This window comes from Chiloscyllium punctatum, chromosome 43 (genome assembly GCF_047496795.1).
Source record: "Chiloscyllium punctatum isolate Juve2018m chromosome 43, sChiPun1.3, whole genome shotgun sequence".
Classification (NCBI taxonomy): domain Eukaryota; kingdom Metazoa; phylum Chordata; class Chondrichthyes; order Orectolobiformes; family Hemiscylliidae; genus Chiloscyllium; species Chiloscyllium punctatum.
Window position 1 is genome coordinate 59,086,312 of NC_092781.1, and position 16,638 is coordinate 59,102,949.

A 16,638-nucleotide genomic window follows, 5' to 3' on the forward strand; every position below is an offset into this window, starting at 1 on the left:
TCACTCTCACCAGGGACTGCTCACCTTGCTGGCTCTGTTCTTCCCCAGCAACTTTTTTCTCTTTCTTTGTCCACTTTCTCTCTTCTCTCTCAGTTCCTCTCCCTTCTCCCTCTCTTTCGTCAGCTAAGAACGTTTTTCTCATTTTCTACCCTCTCTCTCTCTGTTCTAACTTCATTTTCCTCAAGTGTAATTTACATTTTTCTGACTCAACTGCAGTGGTCTGTTTCTCTGACATAGCTAAGTGTTTGAGTAACGCTCCTTCTTTCCTGCTAATCTTTCTTGGCAAATTTCAGAATCATCTTTAAATACCAGAACCCAATGGAAATTTAAGAGACATTTCTCTCACTTTTGATTAATCCAACTACAAGTAACCGAAAGAAACAAATAATCTCACTTACGTTTTATTTTGAAATCTATGGCAGCAGCCTGCAAATATTAAAATCTGCAGGGATTTTTCATACCGATAAATCTATTCAAATCTGTCTAAACCAGTTCCAATCACAAATCTAGGACTCAATCTTTTCAAATCGCGGACAAAAGCCCGCATACCGTTCAAATCCCGACGACGTGCCACCAATCTGTTACGACACAGTGTTCACCCCCCCCCACACACACACACTCTTCATTTAAACCAGTAACACAGGAGCAATTTATTCCGTGTGATAATCTGTGAAAATTCAAAGGCCAAGAACTATTTAAAGTAAAAGATAACAACTTCATTGCTAGAACAGAGAATAACTGACTAACAACTATTTATAACTATTTCCTCTAACCTATTGTTAATTTTCCCTTCTAGAATACCAGTCGGACAAAACCCCTGAATAAGATTTCACGGAAATTCAAATTTCAAAACCAGCCAGCTGTCGAAACCTCTCTTGGCATCTTCCTCTTTAGATTTTCTTCTTTATAGCGATTTCTGCTTCACAGGTCATTGATCGATAAAGTTAAAATCTCCCGTTACACCAGGTTATAGTCTAACAATTTTAGTAGATAGCACTAGCTTTCTGAGCACTGCTCCTTCATTAGCTACTCCATAATCAGCTGATGAAGGAGCATTGTCCCGAAAGCGAGGGCTTCCAAATAAACCTACAACATGGTGTTGTGTGGTTTTTTAACTTTGTAAACTCTAGTCCAACACTGACACCCGCAAGTCTTGATTGATAAAGGTAGCTTTAAGAGAGCTAATAATCCAGGCACTCTGCAGTTGTTGGTGGCTTGGCAGCTCTCTCTCATATTCAAGTTTTCCCAATCATATACCCCAAAACATCCGATTCTGTCACTGGCTTTTAATAATGTCAAGATTTTCAAACTTGATTTGAGTTTGGTACTTTTAGGTTATAACTTACGCTGATTGGTTGAATTCGAATTTGCTTTTGTCATCAGGCAACCAGCTCCTCTGTCTGCTGGACCAAATGTTAAAAGGTAAATTCTACAGCACTCTGTATGCCTGTCTAAGCCTTTCACTCATTGAAGGTGTAGTACCCTTCCACACCATCACAATAATGCTTCATTCACGACTGCTTGGACGATTCTGCATCATATAAGCTGAATGAAACTGTGACCCTAATAAAAACTGGCAGCGCCATTTCTCCCTCTGCAGTGAGGCTGATGTCCTATTGAAGGAGGTACCACAACTCTGTGACAAGCTCCATGTTCAATCAAGGTCCTGTCATACTCTACCCCTGGGTTAAGTGTAGTTTGGGAAGCTGTTTTTGGAAAACCCAAGATGGATAGGAAAGATTCCTTTCCCCCAACACACACACGCAAGCATTCAGATCTTCCCGTCTCTGCACCCTTTGCTGCATTTGTTCATCAGGTTGAAGACCCAAATTCTGTAACTACAATCTCCATGCTCCGTCCAGAGTTGGTTCACCAAATCCTCAGGCCTCCCTGAATGTCTGAGGCAGCTCATAGCGCAACCTTTCACAAACAATCCCCAGCACGGCCCACTAACCTTTCAAGAACAGGAGTCAGTCAGAAGACCATCAGTTCCAAATGTTATGGCTCAGACCCATCCGCCTAGAAATACTTTTGGAAGTAGTGTAGACCTTACCTTTTCATTATTTTAAACATCGACATACATTGGATATTCCAGATGTCTTGCGACTCGACATTAAGTGAAATAAAATCTATTGCAACGCTCTATCTAAAATGCAAACAAATAACAATTTGGAATAGCTTGTACACTGGAAAACATACACAAACAGTTTCAATGCGGTGACATCACCTAAAAAAACGTCCCTTCACAAAAACGTTGATTTAAGCACAAATTCTTACGTGCAGTTCTCCAAACCGGAAAAAAAAACACCAAGAGAGATTTAAGAAACAATAGCTGCTAGTGATCATTTGCTGAAATTCCAACCCTTCTGGGCCTTCAAGCTGCTTCTGAATGCTACAGTTAAAAAAAAATCGTGATGACCTGGTCTTTGTGACCTTGCAACTGCCCTTCATTATCACCAGCATTTATAATAAACCGAAAGGCCTCCTTAGTTACTCATTGAAGCCATTTCAGGGGTTACTTCGGGTCGTCTGAGTTGAGGACGTCTCTTCAGAAGAGAAAATATATTTTTGAAAGTGACAGTATCGTGACACCTTCAGTTTTAAAAAAAAAGATCTACCAATTTGCAAGGATGGCTTCATTTTATACCTCTTCCTATTCCCCTATAAATAGACTACAATGCACATATTTTACATTGACTCTAAGCATGCACACATTCACAACTACATTCTATTTCAGTCAGCTTATTCCTGCCACAGGTCACATCCGTCTGTCTTTACCCAAGTCCCGACAACGTGTTTGCAATTCCGTTTGCTCATACAGTCACCTGTATAATTTTCGAACTCTATGTTAGCAATAATACGCTATATCGAAATATATGGGATTTTTTTCTCCTTAAATTTCTCCAAAAACGGTAAGGGGTTATGATCAGTTTATAGGTTTGTCTCAGTTACGTTATTCGGAAATTAAATACTGCCATGTTGCAGGCCAACACCAAGGTCAAGGCCCATTTTTTAAGTGTAGAATAATATATTGATGGTTTCACCGGACACTCTAACCACTCTTTACATCATGGGTCACTTCTATTTCTCCTTCTGAATGACATATCTTCTTCGGTCTCAGCATCAAAATGTACATACTTCTCCATGTCTTAATACTGTAGCTTCTTTACCTGCAACTCTCTGCCTGTGCCAGTAAACCTTCTTCTCACCGGTATATCGTTTCGGGAGATCTCACACATTTTTGTTAACCCACCTCCAATCAGGTTGCACCTTCTTGTGCCAGCTTTTAGATTGCAATGTGTTTTCATTTACCACTTCAACAAAATTCAATGACTAATCCTACAACCGGCTTCCCAATATTTTCTTTGTGACCCTCCAAGTTTGCGATTTCATCTGAATTACTTTATTGCAGTGATAACACCTGAGCTTTTTTTACTGTCCTTTCCCCTTCGAGGTTCACTTTTTATCCTTTGTAAGTGATCTTCATTAGATTCGATAAGATCTACCACCTTATCATCTGCGGAGTTCTCTTTTACACAGTTTATGTCTCTCAAAGAAGCCAAAGTTTGATTGATGGACAATCTTATCCGAATCAACCATTTCAACATTTCACCTTTCCATTTTACCTCTGTTCTTCCACATGAGTCCTCATGACATCAGGAATTGTGTTTTGTGTTCCTTCAATATAAGAATCCGTGTAAAAGTGTCACATTTCCATCTTTAATTCCTTTACCCAACGACAAAAAAAACTTTGATCCTTTCAAACTTATTTTACGTTTAACCAGAGGCACTTTTCAGTTTCCTGAAACGCTGTCTGTAGGCTTCTGTCTCAAGCTCATTTGAACTTCAGATGACTTTCGTCACCTCGAGATGCAGATACCCCACTCGTTATACGTATTGGCTTTGTTTGAATCAAATAACGCCTCGTGGTCACTGAACAACACATTTGTTTAACCTTTTTCTGAAAATAAATTAAAAGGCTTATACAACATTCTCATCAAATTTAAACAATGTATATATATATATTTAAACAGAACCCCATCAGGTCTTTGTCTACGTTCGGGTTGCCTATCTCCATGATCCTCCACGTTTAGCCTTCACGTTATCTTCATGTCTGCCCTTCTCAGTGACTTCCCTCTCTATTTGCGAACTTTTAAAGTTGAAATTCTCTCTTTATGATTTTCTTCTCTCTTTTACTCTTTTTATTCTTCCTATCCTTCGCTTTTAATCATAACTGAAACTGTTTCAATTCCTTTTCCTGTTCAAGTTGCTTTATCTGCAATTCTGCCATTTCCAAAGATTCCGATGGCGTTCCACAAAATTTATTGACGAGTTATTGTTGTAATTACCTGTCCTTTTCTCACAGAGAAACGCAATCCAAACTTCAGCTTGTCTACCAATTCCAACTGTTATGGACTAGGCCAGACCACACAATACATTTTTAGGCAGGCTGCCTGGAACATAGCTATGCAATATGTCTCGGTAGGAGTACAGTTGAAATTACCTGGATTGTTAGCGAGGTTGACACCAATATTAAAACAGGCAAAGTATTTATTCACAAAATTACACAATGAAACACGAAGGTCAGAATAGAGAATCACTACAGAACTCATTCTATCCAAACTTGACTCAAGTATACTGTTCCAAAAAAATACACGACAGTTCCATTATGCAAGCTCCCTTTTAAACATAGTAAAAAAATAAATTTCTTGCGTACAGATTGAAGTTAGGGCAGAAGAGAGAGTTTCCATGCGGCTCACTGTTGAACTTCCAACCAGTTTTGAGCTGAACAGCTCAACTAGAGGGCTCCTTTCATTACACATGTCACCTCTAAAACATGGGTCGAGAGTATGTTGTTGCGAATGCACAGCAGGTCAGGCAGCATCCGAGGATTAGTCATACAATTTCATCACTTCTAAAACATAACCACTTTGGCCTGAAGCCTCAACTGTTTACGTATCCACAAAAAGGTATTCTCAATATCTTTGAACGTCTGTACCAAACCAGACTGACCAGAACCGAGACGATTTACTACCCCTCTGGAAAAAAAGCAAGGACATTGCAACCTTTAGAAAAGGAACAGCATTTACAAAAACAACGAGCGTTGTGGCACAACAGCTTTGCCATGCTCATCGTGAGTTCACTTTCAATAATTTCACTTCTGAAACATTGCCTTTCTCGTAGTTGTTACTGAAGAGTTGAAACATTCTTAAAGATTCAGAAACGAGGAAGAATAGGCAAAGCTTTGGGAAGCAATTAACCTCCATGAATCAAACTCTGTCTCACTGTAGATGACCTCTGCAAAAGACGATCAAATTTTTTTGGTTCGATGTTCATGTTTTATTAAAGTCAAAAGCAGCGGAACTGTTCCGCTTCAATAACAATACAAAAAACTACATTTTCTCCCATGAATGTTGGAAAAATAATTCTGTTACAAGAAATAAAAGCCAGCTGTGAATTTGATGCGCAAGTCATTTACTTCAGGGGAAAAGAACACTGTCCTCCCATGAAAGATTTGCTATCAATGGCACAGCTAAATAATTTTGCATAATGAAAGCAGTCAATTTTTTATAATACCTACAAATATCAAAATTCAACAGAGATTCAATGAAAAACAAAATCTGTTTATTTTATTTTCCCTGCGGATCGAAGACATAATCCAGGATGTCCTTTTAAAGCCAAAGAAATGGTACACAAACAGATCAAATATATCCCAGGGCTTAAATTAGAAGGACATCATGTGGGGTTCCTCACCTTCATCATTGAAATCCTTTGATTCCTTTTAATCGGCATGCGAACCATTTCTCAATCTGGTCCTTTAACGTTGTCATATCGAAGCAGGTTGTTGTTATTGTTGACACAGGAGAAATGTAGAGAACTGTTGTGTCCCTGAGCCGCAAACATGTGGCAGCAGCAAGAATCTTCTTCGCACAAAATGCAAATGGCACACTGTTGCTCAGAGTTTTCCAGATTGTACGTATTAAAATGTAATGTTCTTAGGTTGCAATTTTCCAACGGCACCTTATGTTTGATGCTTGTTCTTTCAAGGGTGAAACCGCATTGATGAATTACAGGTTCCATGCGGTAATATAATTCTCCCCATTTTACCTGCCAGGATTAACATTGCAGCAGCTTCCTTTTGTTCACATGTTGAAAAGTCGACCTCTGAACTCGAAACCCTCACTTATATTTCCCACATGGACGGGGCTGCCAACTTCTCAATTGTTGACTCCGTTGACTCGTGGGCTGGTGTGCGATGCCAAGTGATCCCAATAGCATTAGTCCAGCTGTTATTATTGATTGAGGTTACTCTTCTTTACTTACCAAGGAGAAGAACGTGGAAGCAGGACATGACACACCAGTTATTCCAACCTCCAAAGCATGGAGCAGCAGTGTTAACACGCATTTTAAGGAGGTGATGCACAACATTTAGCAGTCACCAAAAAAATGAAGCAATGCAAACAGGAGTTTATGAAAGACAAAATACAATGACGTCTTAACACAATCAATCAATCTTGGTTATCGAAATCCAGTCTGCAAATGCAGAAAATAACGATTTCTAAAGTACGTTTCATGATATTCCTGACGTACACTTGGTGTGAAATATAAGAGTATATCAGGATTGAAGTAATGTTTGTAGTTTAGATAGAGAATTGGTTCATGATGAGAAACAGTGATTCAGTATAATTATGGCATTTCGAGGTTGTAACTGCAACTAGTGAAGTCTTTGAAATAAGGCTGGGACTGTTTTCCCTGGAGCGTAGGAAGCAGAGGGGTGACCTTATAGAGGTGTACAAAAGTATGAGGGGTATGGATAGGGTAAACAGGCAAAGACTTTTTCCCTGGGGTCGGGGTGTCCAGAACAAGAGGGAAGAGGTTTACGGTGAGAGTGGAAAGATATAAAAGAGACCTAAGGTGCAACCTTTTCACGCAGAGGAGGTCCGTGTATGGAATGAGCTGTCAGAGGAAGTGGTGGAGGCTGGTACAATTGCAACATTTAACAGGCATTTGGATGGGTATATGAATAGGAAGCGTTTGGAGGGTTATGGGCTGGATGCTGGCAGGGGTGACCAGATTGGGTTGGGATACCTGGTCGGCATGGATGGGTTGTCCCGAGGGGTTTGTTTCCATACTGCAATCTCTATGTCTCTAGGACTCTGATGGCAAAACAAAAATAGCCAAGAAAAAAAATTGGTGAGCAGGGCAGCAGGAGTCTGCAAATAAAATAACACAAGCCACGTTAACTGAGAAAAAGAAGTCAAATGGACGAAATACAATATGCTATATTTTCAATCTCGTGTAGAACATACAAAATCAGAATATCTTTGAAATCAACATTGGAGAATTTTGACATACAGGCAAGTTGAATGAACTGACATGCAAATAAAAACAAATTATCGTTCAGTTATAAGGAACTCCCTGCAGAAGTTATAGCCTTGAGCCTGCTGTTGCAGACTCTGCCTGTTCCAGTTCAGTTTCTGATCACTGCTCTGATTTTGACAACGGGGTGATTCGGTGATTGTAAACACCATTCAATGTAAAGATGGCAATGGTTAGATTCTCTCTTGTCGGAGATGACAATCCCCAGAATGTTGATGGGGGAATTCAGTGATGGTAACAGCATTGAGTGGCAAGTGATCATGATTATATTCTCTGTTGGATATGATAACATCCTGGTGCTTGGGTGGTGCGAATGTCACTTGCGCCTTGTCAGGGCAGTGTTATATTTTCTCCAGGTCTGTCTGCATTTGGTCATGAACTGTTTCAGAATCTGAGGAGTGGTAAATGATGCCATCACTGCGTAATTCTCAGCGAATTCTCCAGATAAGACCTCCCAATAGAGAGGAATCTTTAATGATGCAATTGATTATGATTAGGCCTGGCACACTAACCTGAGGATTTCCTACACAGATCTACTGGAGTTGCGATGACTGATCTCCAAAAGCCAGAAGCATCTCTATTTCTACCAGGCAGGACTCCAACCAACAGAGAGTCTCTCACTTGATTCTCACCGACTCCAGACTTCCATTGTCTTCCTACTTTCACATCCAGTCAAGAGTGGTACTAATGTCAATGACAGTCACTTTCAGCTCACCAATGGAATTTACCTGTTTTATGCAGGTTTGAATTGAGGCCGTAACGAGGTCAGGAGCTGACTGACAATGGTATCCATGCGAAACCATTTCACATTTTCTGCTGCATGGCTGTAGGCCCTAAGTCCCATTTTCTCTATGTGAGTAGTGTTTCTGGCCCCATTTCACAGTTCTTGCTTGTACACACATATGCTACCGTTTTTCACCGCCCTCCTCCTAAAGATTTGAAATCACGGGATCACTGAAGCTTTATAGAGCAGACGGAGGCAATTCTTCTCATTGAACATGCAACCAGTCTATCATCTCATGCATATTTACTGCCCTTTCCCAAATCGCTTCCCACCACTTAAATCCACAGACTCAGCCAATGTCTCTCTTGAGTGCTTGCCATTGAACCTGCCTCATTGACATTTTCAGTCAATAGATTCCATCACCTAAAGAGGCAATGTATGAAAAACCTCGCTCTCCTAACTCCTCAATTCCAAATTAAGGCTTTCCATTATGTGAGCATTAAGATCCCCTTGAGTTTTTAAAATTCCATTCTTAAACTATTTAAATTTCAACGGATAACGTGTAATTGCATCAGTACGTTATTCCCTATGAACAATGAGATTAATGACTATCACACAGATGTTACCACATTTCGTCGAGTGCTAATGTCAAGCAATGATTGCTGACAGAGCGAGCAGCACTGATTTCCCGTGAGTGAATAGTAACTAAATAAGATTAAAATTATCTGATTATACTGACTGACCTATGAAATATTCCTGGTCATTTCTGTGTCAATTTTTGATTTACACCATCCACAATGGTTGAGTCTTCTCAGTGTTTACAATTTTCAGGTCGACATCAATTACAATACCTCTGCATAGCTTTGCTCGAAACATTTTCGCAGCTCTCTTTTTGAGAATGTAAACGTGTGACCAATTCCTTAGTAAACCGTTTAGAAGCTGGAAGGAAGTTGCTTTCTATGCCGGTAGAAGCCTTCGAGATCCAGAGACACAGCAGGGGTGTTCCTGGATTTCAACCTATTAAGAGGGAACGAATGTTGAAGGAGTTTTCAGTCAAGGGTATTTGCGACTTGTTTTAAAACAAATCAATCATGCCTTTTTCCCCACAGATGTAGTGTCCTTGTTCATTCAACTCCGACAATACGAAGTTTTAAATGTGGTGATAGAAGGATGGCTGGTGGCTTAGTGCATTTTCTATTGCTATGCAGAAATGTCATCACAATGATGGTGGAAGGCGTGAAACCCTAACCTGATAGATGCACGTTGCACTAATTAATTGCTGCATCTGGACCGTATGGAAGTGGGTTTTTTTGGAGCGTCATTCTTCAAGGCAATTATGGAGTTGCCATACCAGTCTTCACTTCTGCTGAGAAATCTAATAGATTTTGAGACAGCGGGGAGGGGGGGGGGGGTGACTTCCATGTGCAGAACTGCTCATTGTGTATCGAGATTTTATTTTTTCTTATTCTGTCTATTTTAATGATGAGAATGGTAGCAGTTGCAGTTTTATATTTCTGCTCAACATTTGAATGTACAGACGGTGACGGTAGCTTTGTCCATATTATTTCGTGGGTTATAACTAAGGCATGTTCAGAGCGTATTTGAACGTCCGGTATTGTCTTTTTGCCTTGGAATTGATGTGAGGCAATTGAGGGGAAGCAATATCCTCGTGGTGTTATTGTGAAAACATTAATCCAGAAATTGAGCTCATGTCCTTCGTTTAAACTGGGTTCAAATCCGTTCATGACAGTTGTTCGAATTTGAATTCAATGAAAACGAACCAGGAATTAAATGGTTTCATGGTAACCCACGAAACTATTACGGATTGTCAGATCCACAAAAAAATATCATCTGTTTCACTAATAGGGAAAGAAATGTGACATCTGGCCGACATGGGACTGCAGTCTCACAGCAACACTGACTCTTAATTGCCCTCTGGACAATTACGGTTGGAAAATAAAAGCTGGCTTATCCAGAAATGATTGCATCCCGTGATTGAAATTTTAAAAATCCACTGCCATGGACATTTTCCCCTTACCCTCGTCAAGTAGATTTCAAATTAAAGCGCAATCCCATTGACAAAGAATTTGATCAAGTCAATGGATTAAGCTCAACAAGTTATTTGCCGTACTTCAGTCCTCTTCTGCGTTCCCAGTCTAGGAGGCAAATTGGACAATTCTGGGGCATACTATTTTTATCAAACTATCAGGGCCTTTCAATTGCTGGACGAGACTGAAGAATCATCACGGAGTCATCGTTGGTGTATTTCATCAGTGCGTTTTGTCAGGAAAGCACAATGATGTTAATGCCCATCTACCACTCTCAGGGCAATAATCTCGATGAGACATTAGCTTTTCATTTAAACATTTATCCTCGCCTGAAATTGAGTCATTCTATACAGACTGGTTGTCTGCCACAGAACCTATTACCTAAAATTGAAAAAAGGAATTTTTAAAAAATATTGATTTCACCTTCCTGCATATTGATGAACATGTGCTGACCATCGAATTTCGTTTGTAACAAACTAATTTAACCGAGCAAGTGCGGTCGGGAATTTCATTAGTTTTGCGAGTGCAACTGTGAATACCAATTACCTCCAAGCATATAATCTCGCAACACTGCACAGCACACTTCCACCGTATTTACAAATTCAACAAAAAGGACTGCCTCGGCAGATCCATTTATTCTACTTCTACCTGCCTTAAACTGATAGTCTCTTCCGTGCTCGATGCGATATGTCCTCCCCTTGTTCAGTCCCTTGCCGCTAACATCTGAGACTCCTCTGATGCTTTACTGTAGACTCCTGTTTATCCTTGGCACACAATCCCTTTATATGTCCATTCCTATCAAGCTGGTATCGAGGCTCTCTGCTCCTTTCTGAAAAAAAAAAAGCCTGACCTGGCCCCATATAGTTCCATTAATCCTTTGCCTAGCGCAGTTTATCTTTAACTTCGCTTTTAACTTCTCTCACTTCCTTCCGGTCAGTGTGGTGGTCACATCGGGCTCTGGTATGCCTGTCTGTTCATGGGAAACTTGCAAACCTCCTCGGTCCAGTCGTATTCCGGTTCCCACACATAAATCCTCCTCCTGTAGAAAATGAAAATATTGCTGTTGCTTCTTTCTGTCATCCAGAATTGAAAATGTTTGTCAATTTCCCTTCCAATTTCCACCATGCTCTCAACTTCACCTGATCCATCGCTGAATTCTCCCTTCCCTTTTTAGACATCTTTGTTTCCATTATTGGGCATAGAGTGACAACCAATATCGTTTAGAAAACAAGAGACTCAGACAGTTAACTTGAATATGCATTCTCACGTCCTATTTCGTGTAAAGATTCCAGTCCATTCTCCCAGTTCCTTTGACTCCATCACATCTGTTCAATTCATTCACAGGAGTCTACAGTGACAACATAACCTATGAAATGTTTACTTTACTCCTTCGCTGAGGAGACTCCAGCACGACAGTTGATAGGCCCCTAAACTGGATCCAGCTCATCTCCCTCAGTTCAGCCATCACCCCTCTCTTCCATCATCCATCAGTTGAAACCAATTGTCCTTACCTACCATCCCACGAGCATCGATATCCACAGCATCATTAGGAGAAATATGCATCCTTGCACCGGGATCCCACCATCAGAAAGAAATATCCCTCCTGTTTCATGTCCGCTTTTGAGAAAGACCATTCCAACCTGCACACCTGATTCAAGTCCATTCCCCTTTCAAGCCCGACACAACCATCCACACCACACATGCACAAACACGAGGAACATTACGTCAACTTCCACTAAAACCGCCAAAGGTGTGATACCTGCTTTTTTACTTCTTCCTTCCTCACGATCTAACAACACAATCACAGCTTTAATGTTAAGCAGCCTTTTACCTGCACGTCACTCAATCATTCACTGCTCAAAATGTGGTCTACTCGAAGTGAGACTGGGTAATCATTTCTCGCAACATTACATCTGTGAGCAAACTAAAAGAAAGGATATTGAGCTGTCAGTTGCCTGCAAGTTCAATATAATACCTTGGCCACTGGTCACCACCTTTGCCTCAGGCTTGCTGCATTGTTTCAGCGAAGCTGAGCAGCAGATGGACGAATAGCACGAGTGACAATTCTACACTCTTCTGGACTCAATATTGAGTTCATAAATTTTCGGGTTTGACCAACTTTCCCCATCGTTTTCCCCACAGACAACAGGCTTTGTCATCACAAGGGCTGCAGTTACGCACAACCAATTGTCAATCACTAATCGTCCTCATTTACAGCTGTTAATTCTGCGAAACTAATCATTATTCACGCATTTGCCTCTCCAGCTATTGAATTTTCTCTCTCTTTCGCATCTATCTCCATCTGTCGTTTACTCCTTCCCGCAGTCCCACTTTATATTTTGCATGTGTACATATGTTGTTTTCCTCTCTACCATGTAATGTGAAGAAGCGTTACTGGACCCTAAGCGTTCATCCGTGTTACCTCCACAGATGCTGCCAGAACTATGTGGTTTTCCAGCCATTTCTGTTCTTTTCTCAACCATACGAATCTTCTTTGAACTGCGTTCAATGAAATGAGATCTTTCTGTAAGGGATCCAAACCGCTCACAAGACTCCAGTTGCAGCCTTGCCAGAATCGTGTACAATTGCATTAAGTCTTAAATACTCTTATTCTCCAAACACCCCCGAAAAAACGTGCCATCATTCCATTTACATTCCCGATACTTTTTTCCTCCTTTTAGCTAGTTTTATCCCTTTTGTGTTGCAGCTTTTTCCATTGAAATACTGTTCCGATGTATTATGACTAGAAGTGGAACGATTTCACGTCTTCCAACGAGACAAAATAATATGTCAACTATTTGTTTTCCAATGGCAATCTATCAGAGTTTTTCTCGAAATTGTTTGTAACCATCTCGTAACCTGCCTTTGCACACATTGCTATGTCAACTGCAACTGTGGTGACAGAGCTTACACTGCAATCATTGATGTCATTGGTTACATATTTTCAAACTCTCACCATGTCTGACGTGAGTTGACCAACAGTTTAAATAATCACCAGTTGTGTCTCAATGATTACACATTTCTTACGAGTGACTTTGTTTCTGAAGTGAACAAGTCGCCATTCTGTCTGACATACTTTCCCAATTTGCTGGGAAACTGTAAAATGATTGTGAACCAAAGGTTTACTCACTGATTGATTGGCAGCCGGGTGCATGAAAAGCCAATGGTATGTTGGCAATCATTGCAGGAGCATTGGATCTCAGAAGCAGGGTTGCCTCACTGATTTCATACATGGCCTTGATGGGATCACCCCTTGGCTATATTCTGTTCTTTTCTTTCAGTTATCTTAACGAGGATATTCTCGCCATCGAGAATGTTCCAACTTTCAATGAGATGTTGGCTGATCAGATCATGCTTTGCTTTACTCTCTTTTCCCCATAACCCTCGGTTTCTTTCCTATTGTTTTAAAAAAATTCTCTATCAGAGCCTTGAGTGTAGTTAAGGGTCATTCCTACAAAGCCCTCTGCAATAATTTAAACAAGAAAAGTTCCCACAGATTCTTTGCCTCTGAGAAAAGAAAGTTCTGCTCGTCTATGCATTGAATGGGAAACTCCTTCTGAGTTGAGTTCCTCAGTCATGGACACGGACAGAAGGGGAAACGATATTTTCTAGATTGACAGGTATCCTCACAACCTTGCATGTTTCAACAATGTTTAATGTCATTCTCCCGAACTCCAACGAGTCAGAAGGAATCGTCTCAAACTCTCCTCCTGAAACAGTTTCCCTCTGCAACTCAGATGACCCTTCTCATAAAGAACATGTACAAGTGGCCTAAGGTTGAATCGGTGATGTTAGGGGTGCGATGCATCCTTCGATATTGACCAGCTGTACTGGACCAAGATTAGCAAGTGGAAAGATCAATGTTTTGCAGACTTCCTCCTCAGCTGCTCAGGACTGTGTCCCAGGCTCGAGTTGTCCTTCACGATTTCTGCAAAGGTCTGGATTAGTCTGGGAACCATTTAGAAGTGGTCTCTTGGAACTCTATACAAATTTGCTTCAGCCACAAAGAGAGTGTTGCGTGCATTTTTGTAAACCACATGGTCGGAGCGTTGTGACGTCACTGAAAATTGGATGCACAAGTGAGTGGCCAGCCTGTTGCCTCAATTGAAGTGTTTCTTTTATGAAGAGATATTTGACAGTCTCGAATTGTATTCCTAAGAACAGATGAAATTGGGAGGCGACATGAGAGAGGTCTATCAATTCAGAGAGGAATAGTCAGAAGAGACATGGAAAAAATATTCTTTTGAAGGAGGCATCAATGTTGAGGTGGCAATGATGACCAGGAACTAGGAGGGGATGGCCAGGGAACAAGGGCTTTTTCTTTATCACTCAGATGGTGATGGGAATCTGGAACTGAGTGCTTGTCACTATCGGAGAGACAGAATCCTTCATTACACTGAGGAGCATTTAGAGGAAAACCTATAGAAGGATCATGACGTCCAAGCACTTTGCTCGTTGAATGTGGATAAGATGGTTTAGAAAAAAGATATCCGGGTGCTCGACATTTTCTCTTGGAGCATTGAGTACAAAGGTTGGAGAGGCACTTTAGCCCGAAAAGACATTTGTGAGATCACATTTGGAGTATTGCGGGCACTTATGTTGGCCACACGACAGCATGGATGGGCAGGATGCATCATATTTGACCAGAAAATGCTAGCTTGTATGGACAGGTTGGAAAAGCAAACATGTATTGGTTTCACTAATGAATCAGAATTTGAAAGGTGACCTGAAAGAATTATTTATAATTATGACAGGCATGGATAGGTTGTTTTTTTTTAAATATAATTTCGAGGAGGAAATGACAAATATTGGAGGATATATATTTGATTCGGCAGGATGAATATTTTAAAGAAAATGTGCGTGGTCAGACTTTTGTTTTGGTGAGTTGTATAGTTGTCTGGATAGTTAAGAGGTGGTAGAAGCTAATACATTAGTTAACTTTACATTTAGATGAAAATATGAACAGAAAGGGAATAGAGGATACAGACAATGGCAGATAGGTGCGATTAGTTCAGAATAGTAGCATGGCTGATGCAAATAATGTGGGCTCAAGAGCCTATTCCTGTACTGTACTTTACAATGTATGATCTTTTTAACTTTACATCTCTATTTGAAGCTGTTTCTTGTCCTCTGCCTCACTCTATTTCTTTCTATCTTTATGAAAACAATTAGGGCCAGTTCATTCAGGAAAGATGACAGAACGCACTCGACACAGCAGGACAAGTGGAGGATCGGAACTCTCTTCCTCAAACGGTGTTTGATGCGAATTCATTTGTTAAAGTTCGATCTGAGATTGACCTTCCTTTATTAAGTAATGGTAACGAAAAGACATAGGTCCAAAGCAGTAATATCGAGTGATTTTACTGAGTGTTTGAGCAGGATCGAGGGTTTGATTGTCGTACTCCTGTTTCTACGTCCCGATGAAGAATCGATCTCGGTCTTCGACAGATTAATCAGTACTCAGGTCAATATCTCTTCATTGTGATCTGAACATCCAAAAAACACATTTAGTATTTGATTTCATTGCTGAGTTGGAACTAATGATTTACATCTTAATAGAACCCAAAGTGGCATTCAGTCGCCGTTGTGTTAATGAATAATACAACTTAAACCATAAAAGGAGCAGGTGTGTTCCAGACTTAGCATTATTCCACTGAGAAACACAGCGGAAATGCGGACCACAGTGCTTTTGATACTAGTTCTCCTAGTGGTAGTGGAAGCCACTGTAGCTGGTACATAAATCTGTTAAGCTCACCTGCAGAGGTATGTACAGTACCAAATCGGTCAACAGGGGAACCATGGTTTGGAATATAAATTGCGCTCATTCCATCATCCCATCCTATCGATAATTTTGGAGGAAGATAAAAGATTTCACTCAGAAAGCTACCAGCCGAAATTACACGCCTGTCCAAAAGCTGCATGTTTGCATTTTTTCGCATTACATATATTGTTGAAGGAGTTATTCCCTGTCCTCTCAGACGTTAAATCGGCTTGCTGCAATTCAATGACAGCGGGCTGCTGCGGTGCAGCTTTAGTGTTCCTGGTTCAGTAGGGAACACATGCTAAACAGATATTGTTCCGTGTACAACATCTCTCTCTAAGACTTTGTATAGTGCTCCCACACAACTTCACAACCTTCTGGACTCAATATCATGTTTAACAATTTAAGAGCTCGTACGCCTTGATCACAACCCCTACTCACCAGGTCTGATTTTCACATGTCCAGATATTAGCCACAACCCATTGTTAGACACTAATAGCTCTATTTAAAAGCTATTAATTCTCCCAGGCTGAACGTTACCCATCATTTTCCTCCCCAACTATTCTGTCTTTTTGGGCTTTATCTATAACAATTGTTTATTTTATATTTTTGGGCTTTATCCATAACAATTGTTTATTTTATATTTTTGGGCTTTATCGAAACCTTTTGTTTAGTCCTTGGTCCATTCCTGCAGCGCAATACTCTGCATTAAAATGAAATAATTT